The following is an 18,525-nucleotide window of genomic DNA, read 5'->3' on the forward strand; positions in this document are numbered from 1 at the left end:
GTCGACAAACCAATAAATGTGTGTGATATAAACCTAGCTGTGGCTATAAAGTTACTTTATGACTTGAAGTTCAATTTCTACACAACCTTTGAGAGTAGATGCAATTATTCCTGTAAGATCAAGACCGCATCTACGTCATGTATGTGCTAATGGAAATAACAGGCCTACACTTTTTCAAAGAATTACATAGCAAAAATATGTTTGAATTACGTAAGACAAATGTATTTTGACAATGTTCGATTATAATCTCTCTGTCTGTCTGTCTGTCTGTCTGTCTATCCATCATCCATTCATCCACACACTCATACACTCACTCTCACACATACACATATATGTATATATGTATATATATATATATATATATATATATAGAGAGAGAGAGAGAGAGAGAGAGAGAGAGAGAGAGCGAGGGGGGGGGGGGAGGAGGAGGGGTGTACAGGTGACCTTAACTCGAAATTGTTGAAAACCTTCACGGGCACCCACTTTCCGGCGACTGTTGAGAGTTTACATATGTCCATATGTAAATAAAATGCACCACAGATCGAGCAATTCTCCAGGTAAACAGTTTAGAAACCCACATAATCCCTCTTTTGCCTCCAGTCCTATGTACAGTCTATTTACATACGAGAATCTCCGATCTCATTGTCAAGTAATAGCAGTGGTTAGGGCACCTACTTCAGATATATACGGTTTACCCATCAATTCCACGAGCACCACTCGTGACGTACTGCCCTATTTCACCAGCAGGGTCTCTCGGTACATTTTCCCCTTTGTTAGTATGATATTCACCATAAACGCCGTCAAGGATCGCGGCTCTTACGGCAATAAAATAACAATTTGTTTATCAATATTCATTGAATCCTGTCGTCTTATGGGGCTCATTTTCTGGCCTGTGTTGTTCCATTGTCGTTATATTATGCAAGCGAGAAGGTAGCAAAGCTTGGATGACTGGCCCTTTGGGAGCCTGCGGTTTGGGTACAATTTGGCTGGTGTTCTCATGCCGTGTACATGTATGTTTCTGTTGAATGATCTCAGCTAATGATATATTTAAATAATAAACACATGTGACAAAGCTTCGTTGTTGGTGAAGAAACATTAGTCTGATAATGAATACTGGGATCTTCTTTCATCGGTTTTGTATATTGTTGCCTGGTGTTGTTGAAGAGTTGTACTATTAGGATGGAGAAATAAACAAAGTTTTATAAGCATTTTTCGTTTCGTATGTTATTGGAAATTGAAAATATCATAGACCAACAACATGGTTCACAATCTTAAATCTGCCAAGGGCCACAAGTGATAACCAGGACTGGATATAATCCAAGGCCATTTTCGCGTATTGCTCCGGTCAGATAGGATTTAGCTCACAGACCCAAATTGAATTGATTTTTATTTCCATCTATGTTTCTATTCCGCGTATACATTCGTGGTATACTGGAACTGGTGAGATAGCTAGTATGCACATATATCATCAATAATATAATTCTGTCGTAATAGAGCCTCAAAAAGTGCACGATAACAACTTTGTCGTCAGTTTAATCAATAAATGGGATTTTATGTAGTATCTAGGGTAGGTATAATATATGGACGCCAGAGAGTCATGAGTCTGTCTTTGATAAACACACAGTATATAAATTCTAGTGAGAAACATTACCATCTTCTACTTTGTTAGATCTTCACCATATGTTTTAATATCTTTAATCTATTATATACAGCACGTCAAAAACACACAAGATTCTGTGTGTTATTGTGAATGAAACTGCAGGCATTCTACTAGAGAATCTGAGCTTGTTCTATTATCAGTCTTTGACGGGTCAGGGAGTGTGCAAGAACGCGAAGGTTAAGCTAGAAATTTAATCTGACAATGGATATACTGCAAGCATGTGACAGTGTTAGGGGCTCAGAACTATACCCTTTCGTCATGGTTGATCTTGAAGAAAGATTCCAGCTTTCCATTTTTAAATGGCCTCTACCAGTTTGGCGCCACTGAATTTATATAGAGCAGCCTCGTTACAACCAATCGCATTTATCTGCATGGTGACAATCCTAAAGACGCCGGAGGCTAACAAATCTCCCACTTTACAGACTGGCTAACTGAGCATAGTTTCAAGTCGCTTTTAGCAATATTCCAGCACATGTCACGGCCGGGGACACCAGAAGTGTCCATTGTACCGATGTTGGGAACAGAACCCGGGTCTTCCGCGTGAGGAACGCTTTACCCCCTTGACTACCCCATCGTCCCTAAAAGCAAAAGCCACCACATGATGGCACCTCGTGTGTTGCTGTCTGACGTAGGCAATAAGGTTTTATTACAAATACTTGTTGGAGTCAGAATGGTTTGGGGGGGATATCCATGTTAAAATGGGACAGTATGTCGCTGAACTTGCTATATAGAGCCAGCTTAAGTCCGGGATACTTTAAGCAGCCCCACAGGCTCCGGTATGCAAGTCGTTTCGGGACATCAAAGTGAAAGCCAGTGATATTAGTGAAATATTGTTGATACGGTGTAACCCTGCCACTATCTAAACTGTCTCACTGACACCGAAGAAGATATGGGCGGATACAGGGACCAGGGGTGATGCAGGGTGTGCACGACACATTTTGAAGCTGACATGTTGCACTATTGGTCAAGTCACTTCGTCACTTTTGTAACTGTATTATTGTATCATTATATAATCTATTTATATAGTTCCAGCTTGGCAGCTCAAAGGCGCTTTCACTTGTCTGTACATTCCCATATTCAAAATCTTGGATTCCCAACCTTTCCAGTACCTGCTAACAAAAGAGCCTACAGATGAAGGGTCAAGAAGCAGACCAGTGATGTTGCGGATTCCTAACAAACAGTTAAACTTATAACTATGAGTCATACCAGCATAACCAGTGTTCGCCATTGGGCGCAGCTCCTTCGGGTCAGTTACTGACCTTTGACCTCTGACGGTTTCACATCCTCATCGAACTGGAACTGCAATTGGACACACCAGAATCTGTCATATGGTTGACAAATCGCGCTTCAGATGCTTCACGAGACGCGTTAAAAGGAATTTGATTTCACCATTGTGAGACAATTCCCTGAGCTCGGTCTTCCGCGGTGTCTCAGACGATGTTTCCGCTCCACTGCAGCGCCATGTTTTCACACCAGTCTTCAAAGAAGAATAAGCGAAGGATAACATCGCTGCAGGGAACATGTGCATCTTGCCATTATCGATCTTCCGTTTTCGATTCACGTTTCCTTCTTTTATTGAAACGTGTTTCCGTCACATGCCTAAAACAAAGTTACGTTCGCTTGTCTTGTTATTCGGTAAAACTGGCTTGTTATTGAAACAATTAAGGAAAAAGCTCCCATTCTGAAATTTTAATTCCATTGTGAAGCAGGTAATGTAGCATTACTACATGCTATTAGGTCGCTACGGTTAGATTATTGGTTTAAATGAGAGAATTGTAAAGTATTGGTTTAAGATTATGAAGATTAACAGCTGTCTGTTAGCACTTGTGTATACGCCTGTATTGTTTGATTGTCAAGAAGTGGCAAAGATTCGTCCACTTGTTGTAAAACGTTGTTATATAAGCAATGTTTTAGCTGAGATTTTCCATGGAAGAGATGCTTTGATCAATCTTTCTCTTTACAGTAATATCAAAACTGCTCTTGGTTAGGAAATATACTTTGGCATTGTACCTGGGGATTGTACCTGGAGTATGTACCTGGGGATTGTACCTGGGGATTGTACCTACTTCTGACAGTCCTATACGTAGAGAGAAATATGTTTGCAAAAATACCACAAGAAGACTTTTTAGTAAACATGGCGGATGTGAACTGACATACAGAATGAAGGAAAGTATCGCGAGTTCGGTTATCCAAGTTATCGACCTGTACGTATACCATGCACATCGGGTCATCCGGTAACTGGGGTGGAGGGATAGTCTAGTGGTTAAAGCGTTCACTAGTCAGACCGAAGACCCGGGTTCGATTCCCTACACGGGTGCAATGTGTGAGACCCATTTCTGGTGTCCCCGCCGTGATATTACTGGAATATTGCTAAAGCAATATTCGGAGAATAATTATTATTTGTGGAAGCATATGGCACCAACTACTTTTTTTTCGATTATTTTTTGGCGCAAATAACAAATGTACTTAATGTTTTTTAAATCCTAGATCAGACATGCACACATATGTATATCAAAAACACCATTTACTAAACACTTATGTTTTTTTATTTAGACAGTTTTGTTTTACATGGGATCACAAATTTTCACAAATTAGACAAGTAACATTTTGTCAGATGTGGGTGGCCACCGTGATATGGTAACGTGATGAAGCGTTTTTAGTTTCGACATATTCCAGAATTCTGTCACATCGATATGGCAGTATTTGTCACAAAGCGTCATACCGATAGCATTCAGGAAAAAGGATCATTTACAAACAGACTTGAAAAATATATGTAAATATAGGTATGCGTGTTCTTGTTGCTTTCATTATAACAGTGCCTCAGTTTTTCATCATTGACACAGAACAGTATCTTGTTGATTGCGTTGACCTAAACTCATCTCTGACCTTGACAAAGAAGAACGCCCAAACATAATGTTGGTTTAAGTGAAGACGGCAAGGCACTAGAACAAGTAAATAATTTATTTTGGCCTATCGTATTAGGAAGGTTTTTTGAAACTATTTGCTTTGGATCCTTAGATCTTTTCGAACAATGTTTGGGGCCCCGTTCATTAACACTCTTTAAGACGTGTCCCAACAGTTTTTAAGCACGACGCAATTCATCTAATGAATTACAAACATCCTCACTGTGATAGAAACTAACAATACTTGACAAATACATCAAAAGTTTTATTTTTTTTAGAAAAAATGAGAGGAAATTTCTTTTATTGCGCTATTCTTATTTCGATTTGGTGAAATCCGCTTTTCTGTATTGCTCGGCTCTAATGTTTCCAGCAAACCATCCTATTTCTAGGAAAAAATGTCAATTTACGTCTAATGAGACTGGAGCCTACACAGAATAACTGGCTTTAATGACGCACAGGTCACGTGACCTGGTCAAGGGTCTCGTGCACACCCGGAACTATTTGACCAAGGTCAAGCGTTAAGACGCTCTTATCAGTGCCGCTTGTAGTGTTCCCCTTGTTGACTTCCGAAATAACTCGAATCAGCATCAATTGATGTCTCCATTAAGTTTTCTTCAGCCAAGTCGCGGCTTTTTATCGCATTTTCATCGACACAAGCTCTTTTTCGACCACTTGGGGTTTTCTTTTCCACGAAGAGGGAATATAATTATTTTAATTGGTGGGAAATTTGCTAAGGAAATTACTTCCTGGCAATTATTAGCGATTTGCTAATATTTGCTTTCGAGCCTTGCGAAGAAAAGTCTTCAGTTCACTTTTGCAAACTTCACAGATTCAAAGTTTAATGGATTCAAATACACGTATTTTAGCAGTGATTGTCGACATGTGAGCTTTGTCAGTAACCTCAATCCCCTAAACCGACATATGTTTAGCATGGCCGGTAAAAAAATGTTCTCTGTCTTCTCATCACTCAGTACAGTTTTGACATCAAGTAATTATTCATTTGTCGTAAATTCGGGACAGATGGAATGGAAATGCCCCAAAAACATTATTTAGAGTTAAATCGGTATATCAATTCACTCTGAATTAATATGATATTGATTGAAAATATCATCTATTTTCTCAAATGTGTTTGTACTTATAAACGAGAACTCTATTAATCCTACAAATAAACAAAAACAACATGGCGTCAGTAGAACGCATCACGTGACTGTTGATTACCCAATCGGCATTATCTCGCTGCGTCCCGGTAAGTAAAGCCAGCACAAGCAGGTGTTGATTCACATTGTCACTTTTGATCAAATCTCATCACACACGCTTTCTAGATTAAATAAATCTAAACTGTTTTACATTTTCTGGTTGGATGCCGCGATTTCCTCAGGCAGTGTGAATCTCTTTATCTCATCACAAACCAAATTTTCTCAAACGAGGCTCTATTCGGACATTATAAAATGCATCCATTACACACCACGGGATCTTCGACCTCGGATTTGGGGTTCGTTATAGGGAATAGATTTAGGCATACCTTGTGAAATGTATTTCACAGTGGGGTGTTTCTTAACAAACGAGCTTTTATCAAACGCTTTGTACTGGTGTGAATACCTCCCATTTGGGGTAATTCGGCAGCATAAAGTTTATCCCACTTAAAAGGACTGTAGCGTGTGTAAATCCCACAGGTTTAACTTGTATACGTAGTTGATTTAGATGGCAAAGTGACAGCACATTTAACCCTTAACAAACTATGAGTCACCGCGTGGTGTTTGAAGCTTCGTGATTTTGTTCAAAGCTGTTTAATAAGTTGTTTCTGTATCGTTGATATAACACAAGGTATGACAACAGACACTTGACAAATAAAAAGAACGTGTATGTAAATGTTGTTTTATTACGATAACAGACCCACAGTATGATAATGAACGAACAGAGACTACAAAATCTGACTTGAGCCAGATGAACTGACTCGCTACCTACGCCAGTGCAACTGACCCTCTGAAGCAAGCAAAACCGAACTATGCTAGCAGGGCTGACTCTTCAAATGTCAAATGTTGTCTGATAACAACAATAGGGAAAAACTCCCTAATTGCGCCGGTAGAACTGACTCCCTAATTACTATTTACTGGTACTATTCTTAGGACGGGAATCTTCTAACGTCATAGGACTGACCCTCTGTCTACACCAGTAGGACAGACTCTCTATTTTCACCAGTAGGACTGATTGTTTATTTCCACTTGCAGGAATGACTCTCTGTTAACAGACCGTGAAGTTCCGGGGTAGAATATGCCTTCAGCAACCCATGCTTGCCACAAAAGGCGACTCTGCTTGTCGTAAGAGGCTACTATTGGGATCAGGTTCGTTGACTTAGTTGGCACATGTCATCTGTTCCCAATTGTGCAGATGGTCATGCTGTTGATCACTGGATTGTCTCGATTATTTACAGACCGCCTCCATATAGCTGGAATATTTCTGAGTGCGGCGAAAAACTGTACTCACTCCCGCACTCTCTATCTACACAAGTAGACTGACTCTGTATTTTCACCAGTAATATTTACCTCAATAGGACTGACTCTCCATTTACACCAGTAGGACTGACTCTGTCAATACCAGTAGGACTGACTCCCTATTTACCCCATTAGGACTAACTCCATCTATGCCAGTAGGACTGACTCTCTATTTACCCCAATAGGACTGACTCCCTATTTACGCCTGTAGGGCTGACTCTTTATTTTCACCAGTAGGGCTGATTCTATCTATACCAGGAGGATTGACTCTCTATTTACCCGAGTAGGTCTGACGCTCTATTTGCACCATTAGGATTGACTCTCCATTTTCACCAGTAGGACTGACTCTCCATTAACACTTGTAGGACCGACGCTCTATTAACCCTGTAGAACTGGTTCTCTATTTACATCAGAAGAACTGGCTCTCCATTTACACCAGTAGGACTGGCTCTCTTATTTACACCAGTAGGACTGGCTCTCTTATTTACACCAGCAGGACTGTCTCAGATCGACGAATTAACATCATCGGATTCATACATTTACGTCATCAGATTGTACAATGGCATCATCGGATGCTAGACATGACATTTGTACAAGTATTATCAGATACATATCTTTATACTTACAGCGTCAAAACCTACCATCCCCATATGAAAATACTTATATCAACCCATCTCAGTCATATGTAACATCTAAAAAACCCGTTCATGGCACCCATATTAACGCTCCCATTTTTCAAGATAGTTAACATTATACACATAAGTGTGGACTAGGAAAATGCGTCATCGATGGACTCGAATCCTGCCAGTCATCCTCTACCTCGTAAATCCGATCTCCCATGTGTAAGCAGATCGGGTGACGACTGGGACGGTAGGTCAATGTCTATACGTGTGATTGCATTCTTATTTCTTCCAAGAGAAAGGATCCGGATACAAACTGTGTGTGTATATGATCCGCCAGTATAGACACGACTGTGGTGAGGGCATTTCAGTACATAGGGATATATCACGTTGAATAACACAACTCAGTGTATTTACTTTGAATTGCAACGATACTTTTTGCCACACGAGAAGTACCAAGTGACTCGGTGCTGTCTCCGGGGCATACTGCCTGCTCTCAGGAATGTTGAGTCATCGTTGTGAAGAAAAAATTTGGAAATACTTAAAACGTAACAATTTATGTACAATATATCAGTGCCAGGAACTGTGAAGTTTGATAAGCAAGGTAGTCGAGTTTAGAAAGTTTAGGTACAGTTCGTAAATATATATAAAGTATATAAATATGTAAGTATATTAATTAAAGGTAGATTATATGACGTATGGAACTAAATGTTACGGTGGTGATAGGGCCACTTGGGGCAGGAGTAAGATCTGTTTGCGCCTAACACATTAATTCAAGCTGAACTATCATAAATGTAAGTAGGTCTTCTGCAAATGTTTATGATTATCCTGCAAATAAAAGTTTAGTCATTATCTAGATATTTTGACGAAACGACAGGATCTTCTGCTCAGTGATATGTATTAAAACACCAAGCAATTAATTTTTGGTTTTGAAAATAACCGGCAAGGCAAATACCGACTGACAGGTTAGGTTGGCATTTCTCACATTTGATAAAAATTGCGAATTCCATTTACCATTTTCATATCAAAATTTACATATCTTGAAACGCAACACAGTCTTCAGTGAAATCTGATGGTATCGTATGGTATGTATATACACTCAGTTAATGGTGTAACGTCTTTAAGAAATTGAATTTCCTGCAGCTACTCTACTTTGTTTCAAAACTTTTGACGGCACCTACGAACACAAATCTGTGCATTTGGTTCTACTTGATTAATTCCCCAAACGCACGATGCCGTGGTCTCACTTCTGGGACGTCACGCTGGTGAATTTGTCACATCAGTACATTTCAGTCGATGTCACGGTCACGTCAAATGAAAATTAGGTGTTTTCTGATTGACACTGAATAGACGCATGGCACGATTAACTTGATTTGGAGACTTCTGAAACCAGCAGTTAAACATGGTATTGATGCCATTCGAAGAACCGGTCATGTTGATGTCACATCATTCTTTTTATCTCCAAAACTCGCATTTCGGTAAACCAACACCAGCACCAGGATGTTACCTCTGTGAACATAGGGAGACATGGGTCAAATAGACGACAGGGGAGTTTCTGGAACGAATGTGACCTCTTAAGATTTGAACACAAGGAAGAATGGACCTCCAGTGGACGACACAGGAATTTCAAGAACGAAAGAAGCGTGGATGTTATTCTGTTTATAATGCTTGATGGAATGCTTCCTGGAAGTATTCGGACTATTTGCTTGTTCTGATCAGGATGGTTGATCTTGAAAATAGTTATCGGAGTTGTTCGATCTGGCCTATTCTTGACCTATTTACCCAGGTTTCATTCGAGTTGATGGTTTGTTTGACGTTCTCAGAATGATTTCCGATAGACCATTGATCACAAGATCTCGGTAGACCGATTATGTGAGCCGATATGAATCAGCCCTTCATCAGTCATCAAGAAATGTAGTAAGGGGGATGTTTTTGCCAAACTGAACCCTTGACAATCGAATTCAGCTTCGAAACCAGAAGTAATATACATTTTGTTCATACATATATAAATTTATATTGCAAACGATTCCTTGGTATTTGATTGGCTCACCAGAATATGTTTGGCGTTTATGTTTCAATAAAACGGACAGCAATTTGACTTTCTGATGTGGATGAGGTTAGAGTGGACGAGGTTTTCTTTGTATTGTTTCCCTGAACGATGTCATTAATTTAGTGCTGTGTACAGTTCTTTTTGCCGACGAAGTTTGACATTCATTCTTTCTCCATCCGTCAACTTATTTACTTGGTCACTTACACTAAACCAAGTCACCAGGTCAAGTTCCAAACAAAACAAGGGGCCTACCGGGTGGTCACTGTCCACGTGTTCTTGACTGAAGTGGTCTATTCTTATAGACTGGTATGTTTAGTCTCTGAATATAATTTTGATACTAAGAAACGAACCCATATAAATTGAAAATGACCCCGGGGAAGACCGGAGAACCTGAGGAAATCTAGACTCGCTGCATTAAAGGCATTGCAGAGAGGGCATGGAAGCAGGGACAATAATGTGGGCAGACGTTGGGAAGTTTCAAGTGAGCAGGCTCTTAACATTCAAGTGGGCAATATTGGGCGGAGAATGAGTGACGGAATCCCAAGACATTGTGATATAACCTGTACAGAAAAAAATATTTTTGTGCGGTGGGGTAGCCTGGTGGTTAAAGCGTTCGCTCATCAAGCCAAAGACCCGTGTTCTATAACCCTCATGGGTACAAGTGAATTTCCGGTGTTTCCGGTGTCTCCCGCCGTGATATTGCTGGAATATTGCGTAAAGCGGCATAAAACCATACATCCTACACAAAAACGTGTGAGGCCTAGTAAGTGAGGCCCCATCCCTTAATACATCACCTTATTGTAGCCTGCCATGATTCTAGCAAATACTTTATCATGCCCTACTTACACACACGCATGTCCCGATCTTGACCTTTGCAATTGGCAGCATTCACCGGAAACATAGTTCCTCTCTGAAGGTCAAGGTTTTCCTCCGTTCACTGTAATGCGGGGGACAGTAATATCCATGCACACATCATTTTGCGAATGGTATTGCAAACAAAAACATTTTTGCTTTTCATGCCAAATTTAAGCACCAAAATAGTAAAATAGTTGCCTTCTCCTTTTCAAACGTAACAACCTCACACTCACCAAAGACATATGTTTTGATATTTTCAGATAGACTTAACTAATCGAAGAAACAATAAAATTATGACATTATAAAAACAGACATTATGACAAAGAAATAGCAATCTATTGCTGACATGACTGGAAAGGACCACACACGCACCTACTCACAGCTAAAAGTGGTCATGATTCTGGGACAAAAACCCTTGTGAAACACGAGTCTCCATGTCTTGTAAGCTGCTGTTTAGCGCTGAGTACACATGCAAATCGTCTTAAGTAAAAGTCAATGTTGAACATGGGGATGATTGCGTTTTTTAAACCCCAATGATGTCAGAAAAAGGCAGTGTGGGAATGTTTCGGAGAGGTTTTGCAGTTGTAAACTGTTGTGACCTCAAATCAAGTTAGAGTTTCTATAAAGCGGTCGGTTTATTAGACCAATGGTAAGCCACTGTTAAATATCAAGACTATTGTAAACATGAAAATTATTGGTTTGGGGTCACACCTTGTTCTGTTTCGGCTCTTGTTTTTAGTGTAGTAAGGTTTCGATAAAATTTGAAAACTTTTGTCCACTCCGGATTTTATAACATGTTTGTTTCTTTTGGTAGTTTGTTTGATTTCGTTAGCGATAACGGCAAATATCTGGTAATAACGGTAAATACACATGCATAGTGTTCATGCGACCGACAAGCTGGTTGTGATTCAGTACTCGGAAGATTTCACAACTCGTGCATTCTGTTAAAAGAAAACAGGAATGTTGATTCGAGTTGTCAAATATGTATCGTTCGTGAAAAGCAAGAAAACGCCGGATATAAAATATAATTGATTGACCCAACTTGATTACACTAATTGTAATAAACTACATAACTGAGCAATTTCGAGAGATATTAACATCGTTGGTAGTTTCCTAAATTATTGTAGGTTTTGAAATTTCAGGTATCTGGTGTTAATAAGAACTTTCTGTTGTTCTTTCAAGCAGTAATCGATTACAACAGGGGTGTCTGCACAATGGTTTCAAAGGTAGTCTATGATTGATTGTTCAAATTTTAATGTATCCTTCAAATCATTTTCTCGAGTCTTTGCTAGCTGTCTCTTACCGGTACCGTAAGTATACCGATATTAAAATAGGCATTTTCTAAAACAGTTGCGTTCACTATTGATTTCATAGTATATGATGTGTTCAAGCAAACATTACTGAAAATAATAGTCAGAAAGAGATTGAGAATTTGTAAACATTCTGACCAGTTTTGAATCAATTCTGGATTTCAAATCGACGTTCAAGTTTTACCATTTACAACTATCGAATTCCCCCGGCTTCGCAGATCAAACACAGAAAATCTCCATCAATCCTTCTTTAAAACAAGTATGGTGGCAGAGAGGACCATTCCCCGAAGCATTATGTAATGGATTAGCTGCAGCAATGCGCATCAAAGGGTTTGACCGTCTGAAAATATGTTGAGGTTGGTGTGGGTTAAGGCGTCGTGTATCGCCAACAGGGTCTGCGAATGGCGTAAGGTAGAAATACACAGTGAATTAAGAGTTTCTCACGTCTTGATGGTGACCTTTGACCTTATCCAATCCCAGGTTTCCGTAACCACGTGTCGCTATCGCCATGACGCTGTTTAACATCGCTGCCTCATGAGCTTCCTAGCCAACATGGCGATATGTGACGGTATTCTTATGTTCCAGGACAGCGCACCAAACAACATCTTTTAGAATAGGCAAAGGCTTCTGTTGGTGCAGTCAGATTGTGGAATCAGTCATTTTATGAAATTTCATTTCATATATATGTGGTGGACAGGGGTTTGTGAGGTGTGTCTGCTCACAGCTGGTGTCAAACAAACGGGTGTAAACGCTTCAAAGCCAAGCTGAAGTGCAACAGACGTTGCCACAATTGTTTTAACTGTTCGTGACAATAACTGATGATGAAATTGTGATTCACTGTTATACATTAAGTCTTTCAACGAAATATCATGAAATGGCCAAACTATATTGATTGATGTAACAAAATGACGCGAAATGGCTGTCCCTATTAGTCGTTTCACGAAATGAGAGATCTCACAATCTGACTGTAACTTAAGTATAAGTTTATATGCCGCAGTTTAAATGCTGCGGGTCTCGAACAACTGGCACTATAAAATCGGGATATTTCGAGCTAGTTGTTTGGTGTTTAACGCCGGACTCTATATGACGACGGTCTATAAATAATAGAGTCAGACAGTCTACTAATTAACACGATGAGCATTTATGGGCCACAACGGCATGTGTCAACACCGTCACCAAGGCTTGACCACACGATCTCATTAGTCGCCTCTTATTGGTCGCTGAAGACCATTTTTAACCCGGATATTCACGATTCCGGACCAGAATAGACACGAACATTTAAGGCATTAGATATGCTAGAACACGTTTTAAACCTATTTATACCTCCCAGCCTTTGATAGAGATTAACTTACCTGATTTAAAATGTGTTAGAGACACGCGTGGTGCTAAAAGTAATCCCTGTTACCATAATGTATATGTATCGAGACAATAAAGGCACATCATCCTAAGCAAAATACAGTTGATGAAGTTCGTTTCCACGAGTGGCATCGAATACAATACAGAGAGTCAACATGGTTTTGTTAACGTGTTAATCTGTAAGGTGGATATTAGACGCTTTACAAATGCATTATTATTAGTATTATTACATTATTAAATTTGTCGTAAGAAAAGGCCCCCTTTTTTATTTTCTAGTAGGAAATGTATAGAAAAACAACGCTCTTTTAAGTTTTATTTCATACACATACATAAATGTAAAGGATTTATGACATAATGACGTATTGATATGTTGATATAAAATCATACGAAATGACTGCAGTTAACGTTATAGGTTATAGTTTACATAAAACGTCACCTTATATTTATGAAGTCGGATGCTCACTCCGACAAACACCTGTTCCTTCTGGAACCATTGGATGGCCTTTCAAAGAGTGCTTGGTATACATATGATCTTGGACCAGCTTTAACCACCGATCTTTGTTTAAACGACTGCCATTAGAGAACAGAATTGTTACTTATGTTGTCAGTTCCAGATATTTAGATAATTAATTTGTCAGTTTAGATATTTAATCCGTGAGCTCATCATGTTTATTTTTCGTGATCATCAAACATCAACATGAAAATTCATATCATTATGTACAATTTCTTCATGTTTTTGTTATAAATCTTGATGTCAGTCTTGTCAAATATGTAACTAAATCAATAGAAAGGATTTTTTAACCAGTGACTTTCCCCCTCTATTTTTGTACCAGTTACTTTTCCTCTATTACCTCGAATCAGGGTCTTCGGCGAGATGAGCGGACACATGAACCACTAGGCTACCCCGCCACTACAGAGAAAGAACAGAGAACGTATACTTCAGCAGTGTAACATAACACCTTTCAAAGTAAAATAAAAACTCGAATTTATTATAAGCCTTTTAATGCCATCAGTGATGGGACATTAAATTCAACCATTGTATACCTGTGAATAAGTAATGACTAGAACATGTCCACTAATCCAGTTTTATTGTCAAGAGAACCTAAAGATACACGGACGCATCGATAATAACATAGACTCTTTGTTAAAACGTAAATAAACAGGATACATTATGTCACATTAAAATGTCTGCTTGTCGCTATATCTCTACGGGGTATACACCAATTACAGGTTCACCATTGTATCCCTATATATAGCAGTAAACTGTATGTCAGCATGGCACGGACATTCATCACGTATTAAACTATGTCCTACCACCAACATGTTCTTGAAACCAATAGATGGATGTATTGTTTAATACCTACAACATACGCATATTTATCTGACTTAGACTTATCATATGCAGGGTTAAGAACGACCGAGCACATCATACGCTTTACTAATAACTATGTCTTCGTTGGTTGTTTTACGCCGCACTCAGCAATATTCAAGCTATGTGGGGTTTGTCTGTAAATAGGCGAGTCTGGATCAGACAATCCTGTGATCAACATCAAGACCATACGGTCCATAAGTTGGATACGGTGACATGTGTCACCCAAGTCAGCGAGCCTAACCACCCGATCCCACTAGTCGCATCTCATGACAAGCATGCGTTGAAGAAGTCCGGTTTTAACATGGAAATCACGGGTATGTTGATTTGTCTGAACAAGAAAATATAGCGCATAGTGGCGTCATGTTTCAACCTTGTGCATCCTTATCTCGAATCGCACGCTCACATGACTCCGTCTAATGTCATACAGCTTATTTTTGGTCTTGGTCTCTTGTTCAAATTCTTCCAGGAACCATGATAATGATCATAATTAAGATTTCTTCCAAATTATATAAAATTAAAACAAGAGAAAAAGAAATAACACCACACTTAAAAAAGCCCAAAACAAAACAAACCCCAAAACAACAGCAGCAGCAGCAACAACAACAACGACAAAAAACCCATCAAAGAAACCCAGCAACTAAATACTACACAAACAAAAATAGCCACACGTAGTGCCAAACCCTATGTGTTGTAGTATTGTTTTTTAAATATGACAAATGCATTTATACATTTTACTTTGGATTTCTTCAAAGACCATGAAATCTGATATATCGGAGACAAGCTGCAATTCCCTTAATCAAAACAGCTGAACCATCTTAATTATCATAATTAAAGTGGGTTCCCAATTATAATATGAAATCGTTAACAGAAAAAGAAAAAAGCACAACACGAAAAACCAGCAACTTAATACTGCACAAACAAAAATAGTCACTTGGTGCAGAATATGGATGTGTGTTATCAGTTGTTTCTTAATTTATTGAGACCACTATAACGATGACATTTTCACAAAACTCATGAACATGCGTGTTAAGATCATTAATATGTAATTCTGTACATTTATTGTACATTTATTGTACATTTATTGCAATATCCGTTTTACCTGTGGAACTTAAAAAAAATTATGAAAGTAGATAAGGCTGTATTTCCCTATCCCCAAATTCAGAACTTTCGCTGCGGCAGTATTCAGTAAAACAACATGTATGCTGATGTATTCAATTTTCACTATTAACCACAATAAAGAGAACTATTTAATATAAGAGTATATAGTATATGATTATGATAAAATATGTTTATAATGTATACTCGAAAACATTCAAAGGGTGCTTACTCTTGATCCCGGCCTGGGGTAACCGTAAGAGGCGTCACGGTGTCTGGAGTTCTTTAGGATAACGGTACTCAGCAATATTGGGTTATGCTGGTGCGTGTCAGCTGTATTATATGCTCGGTCTCTCAGCCTAGGTGCAATATAGCAGAGTAATAAACAATAATCACTCATCTGTCTAAAGGGTTGATAAATCTTATGGCAAGTTTTAATTTTGAGTGGTAATTGAAGCTTATGAAATGTTCACTAATTAAAAATGATATTTTATATCCAAACATGAATGTTTTAGGCATGTTTAACGAGCAGCATTTATGAACATTTCCTATCTATAATCACAGTTGTGAAGAATATGAACATTGGACATGAGCAACATTTCTGAGAATGTCCGGTGTCGTGCCCATGGTACCACCCCTATAAACATCTAATTTTTCTAACAAAGCAGTGTTTTGCTTACAAAGCAGTGTTATTTTGAAGAGTCCAGGACTCTTATTGAATGAAAGTAGCATTAACAGTGTATCCAATGTACAAAATGAAGGAACTGAAGGTATGGAACCAGTGAAATATTCAGGAGAATATTAACGCAATCTAGACATAGCTGCTATTTTAGATATACGACGATGTTCTTGAAAATACTAGTGTCATATCAGTGAAGTGTAATGATTTTGGCCGCTTTTAATTTTTTTCAGGAACAGAAATGAGTTTCACTCTGTATAAGATTTTTATGTTTCTTTAAAGTACATACATCCATTCAGTAATTAAAACTGACCACATTTTTTTGTATCACTACGACTTATGCTTATTGTGTGTACAGATATTTTCCTGTAGGTGACATTTTGTGCTGAACTTGGGTTGATATATTCAGCTTCCTGTGCTCTGAAACTTAGCAGGATAAGTTAGGCGGAATTTGCGTTTTATTGTAGTTTAAAGGCCAGGTTGTATCCACGTGTACATGGAATAGGTGCTGACAGTCTGGATGATTTTAAAAATAAAATATAACGTCACCATAGAAGTCTATGGAGAAACATTTGGTGTTGTGTAACCGTGACTGCTGCAACCTTCGGGTTACCTGTTGCAGAGATGTTTCAGTTGAGTCATTTTGAGTGGATATCCGTTATACCCGCCGCACACAGATGATATCACTGACGGCCTATGTCGCCGTCTCCTGTACATCAGCAACGATGACTTTTAATATTACCACGTAACCGGTGCCATCAGTGTCTCGGGGGTATGTCGGAAATAGCTGTGGCCAGCGAGTGGGTGGAGGAGGATTAACGATGTGTACAGGAGGTAGCCAGGTGTTGGCTTGGTTGCGTACTGCTTTGTCTGTACAAGAGTATATGAGATAGAGAGGGGGCGAGAATGTAAAACAATTGCGAGCAGAGGATGATTGTGACAAGGTACACAGTTAGACTAACTGGTATTCTCTGAATATATATAATTTTGAAGATAACAGATAATCCCTTTTAGATTGAAAAGGAGCCTCAGTGAGATGTGGAATCTAGATATGCTTCACTTGGGGCTTTAATATACCATTACAAAAACAGGGGATAGTCCTTTTTGCGAGCCAGTGCCAGTGCATATGAGAAAACTAATATATATCCATTAAGATGAAACATTTCCAAAGAAATGGAAAAATATTGTCACCGTTTCCTTTAATTTCTCTTCAAAATCTGTTTCCATTTTATTTATCATTTACATTTTATCAATCTTGTAAATCCAGTATCCCCTACATTTTTTGAATGGTATAATATTGCAGAGAGGGACATGTAGTAGGGAAAATAATGTGGTTCGGGGAGTGTCAGACAGATTAGTACAAGATTGGCGGACGGAATGTGAGCGAGTTTTACGACAGTTTGGGGGACAGTCAAGAAAGTCATATCATGGCTGAGACACCCATTCGTGGGAATCAAAAGAAAGCAGTAACTAGGCAGCTTTCCGTAGTCAGTGGCCAGTAGTCAGTATGTAAGGATCACAAACTGTTTTTCTATATTCGTCCATGAGTGAGTGAGTGAGTGAAAGAGGGAGAATTTTGTCTTCAGATAACAACATTTATACCGCTGCAACGAATAGTACCGGAAAACACATCAATAAAATGCATTACCCAAATCTTTCTACAGGAGCGTTAAGTCGACGTCTATGAATCACATTGACCCTCTCGACCCGACCACCCTTCGAGGTAAGTATCTCCCGTCTGTCAAAGCAGGGATCTAGTTTACTGTCTGTCGTAATACATCTTAGCGCGATGCCAGACACACTATATCAACACTGTTTGTGTATCCGGAAGTCCTCTGCCACAGGTGGACCGTTATATATAGCCCTGAAGGTCGTATTTCATTGCACAAGGATAATCCTCTTATTCATTCGCAAGATTAGATATACTCGTAAAATATTTAAGAGGAAAAGATCTCTTACATTGACACAGAATGATATCACGGAATTTTCTGGTGCTAACAATGAAATGTCTGATACAAGTATACACACCTAAATCTGTGGTTTGGGCCAGACTACAAGTGCGATTAAACTATATTTGGCGCGTCGACGCAGGTTTACAGTGTTTGTTCTGTTAAAGCAGAGAAAATGAAAGTG

The sequence above is a fragment of the Haliotis asinina genome, chromosome 7 (assembly GCF_037392515.1).
Source record: "Haliotis asinina isolate JCU_RB_2024 chromosome 7, JCU_Hal_asi_v2, whole genome shotgun sequence".
Lineage (NCBI taxonomy): Eukaryota > Metazoa > Mollusca > Gastropoda > Lepetellida > Haliotidae > Haliotis > Haliotis asinina.